Source organism: Vigna radiata, unplaced genomic scaffold (assembly GCF_000741045.1).
Source record: "Vigna radiata var. radiata cultivar VC1973A unplaced genomic scaffold, Vradiata_ver6 scaffold_180, whole genome shotgun sequence".
Classification (NCBI taxonomy): domain Eukaryota; kingdom Viridiplantae; phylum Streptophyta; class Magnoliopsida; order Fabales; family Fabaceae; genus Vigna; species Vigna radiata.
Genome location: NW_014542002.1, coordinates 133,886 through 136,831, shown reverse-complemented (window position 1 = coordinate 136,831; position 2,946 = coordinate 133,886).

Here is a 2,946-nt window from a genome sequence, read left to right as displayed (position 1 = left end):
AGGCGAGCTGGGCTTATGTACCAGGTGAAACTGGGCTTAGGGGCCAGTGTGGAAACTGGGCTTATGGGCCAGGTGAAACTGGGCTTAGGGGCCAGTGTGCTTATGGGCCAGTGTGGAAATTGGGCTTAGGGGCCAGGTGCAACTGGGCTTAGGGGCCAGGCGAGCTGGGCTTATGTGCCAAGTGAAACTGGGCTTAGGAATTTTGAAATTCTTGAAATTCATGATTTTGTGAAATTTTTTTGCAATTTTGATAGAAATTTGATTTTTGAAACAATCTGGCTTGAAAAAGAAAATTCTGAATGTTTTTTTTATTTTTTTTATTTTTGGAGAAGAAGGATTCGATAACCATTCATATGAATGAAGAGGGTTTCGATCCGAAAAATTTGCTTTTTATGAATTGATGAAAAACATTTCCTTTGCTTTGCATTTCTTTTTACTTGAGTCAGTCATCTTACTTGCAATCATCAAATTGGTCTTCATTTTCAATGTTTTTTGAAAACTGAGTAATGTCATACATCCGAGATCTAAATTTGAGATTATTACATTTTGACTTTTTCTTTCGAGACATCAGTGCACACATACTTGAATTTATAGGCAAATGAAAAGACGAGAGATGTTTAGAAAGGTTTAGAGGAGAATGGGATAGTTGTATGGACAAGTCATTCCTCATATAATCCTCAAAGGAGATGTGATATGAGAATGTCAGGATGAAACACGAGATACACAAAGGGTGCCCCAACTTGATGTTTTGGAAAATGAGCCGGGGTATGGAAATTAGGGTGAAATTTTAAATGAGATTTGCGAAGCTACCCAAGTTTTGAGGTTATGGATTGATGAAAAACTCGTGTGAGACTTACAAAGCTGCCTCAGTTTTTTTGACATAGGGTTCTGTTTGGAAGAGGTAATAGGCATGAAAAGGATAGGCTAAATGGATGGCCCCTAACTGGTTTGATTTTCTTCTGCGTGCTTCTTGCTAGTTGGCAGGGAGATCCCCTCTTCCTGAGACATTACTTTTTTTCTTTTTTTTTCCTTTTTTTTTCATTCATTTTCTATATTTTTTTACGACACATTGAAAGTCAATTCGCCTTATCGCAAAATTAAGCTTTATGAAAATTTGAGAAATCATTATTCAATCTGTGTGGGCTTTATTAGGCTTGTAACGTGGCTAGGGGCTAAAAGGTATTGAAAGAAAAGATATAAAGGCCCAAATGAATGTTTGTTCGTTATTTTTTTTTAAACAAGGGTTATCATCTAGACATTGCATCCACTCTTTGGCTTTTTGAGCACTTTGCTTGCTTCTTTTTTTTTTTTTTGAACTTTGATCACTTTATGATTTCTTTTTATTTTTTTTTGTTTTGTTTTTTTTATTCACTCTTCTTGATGAATTCTCTTTATATGATCATTGAGTGCTCTTCATTTGCATCATGAGCTGACTCATACTTGATGGCAAACCTTGCTTGGGGATGATTTTGAAAAAGAATTTATTTTTGGCTCAAACGGGGTGACAATGGATATATAATTTTTGCTTTAAAGAAAAGAAGGTCACACATTATTTTGAACTCTGATTGCTTTATTTTCAAAAGATTAACTTTGCGACTAGATGACCTCAACATAAGTCGTTTTTTTCATTTTTTTTGTTTTTTTTTACTGCCCTTTCAGGTTTTCAATCTAGTGGAATTTTTTTTTTTTGTTTTTTTTTTGTCTCAATGGATTTAGGGGTCATCCTACTAGCACAAGTGAGAAAACTTTTGGCCAAGCCAATCTGCCCCGGTGTAAAGGTTTTTGTCATTGAGGGTAATAACAGTGTTTGTTGGGCTCGATCCTTTGCTTTGGAAAAGGTGAAGGGTGAAGGTCTTCAAGCAATATGTGCACAAACGTCTTGAGGAATATGTTAAAATGTTATTTTTGATTAAATGTTTGACCTCGGAAAAGTCTGACACTCCAACTTTTGTTTTTGATTTATCATTTTTTGTTATTTTCGAAAAACATAAGTTTGACGATTTGCAAGAAAGACAAGTGACTCAAGATATGCACAAGATGCGTGATTTTATTAAATGAAAATGAGGGTTAGAAGACTGCACACATCTCCCTTTGTGCCCCTACGGAGGTTCGACGCTTAAGATTCAAGGTCAAGTATATGCAATCTCACCAGGATGGTTCCCTGAACCTAAAGATCAAAGGTCACTAGAGCTATGGCCCCCTTCATAGCATTTCCACAACAGTCGAGTAATCAACTAGATGCGGAGACACAAGTGAAGAGGACAGACTCTAGCTGGAGTTCTCACGATAGCTAGACAGGAAGTACATCCCAGAGTGACACCCTACACAACTCCTCTAATTCTAAGTTACACTCAGACCCGGGTATAGGGCCTCACTCAAAAGATGCACAAAGTGTGTGTGTGAAGAGAGAATGCAATGCACCCAAACCCTCACTTGCAAAACAACCAGAAAATTTTCCCAGGCAGATATAACATGTTTTCTAGCCTAGGATTCAATATACAAGCAAGTCAGATGCATTTATTTCAAACATCAAACATAGATAAGAATAAACAAACACGAAAAAGAAAAAAAAGGAAGAAAAACATAAAGCAAAACCACATTAAATTCGCATATTTAATTAAATGGCTCGACTCTTTAATGTCCCCAGCGGAGTCGCCATCTGTCACAACCGGAATCACGACGGGACGACGATCCAAAAAAGAAAATAGGTTTTGAAAAAAAGAGTTTTGGAGGCGCCACCATAGTTTATTCTGGAAAAGTACGGAAAAACCATAAAATGATAAAGCACGGTCCACGAAAACCAAAGATTGGGTTCGGGAGTCGGTTACGTGTAGGGAAGGTATTAGCATCCTACAACGCCTGCCTGAAGGCAATACCTTTAATTAAATATGCGACTTTGATGTGGTTTTCAAAATGTTTAACTATCCCAAAAAAAAAGATATTATA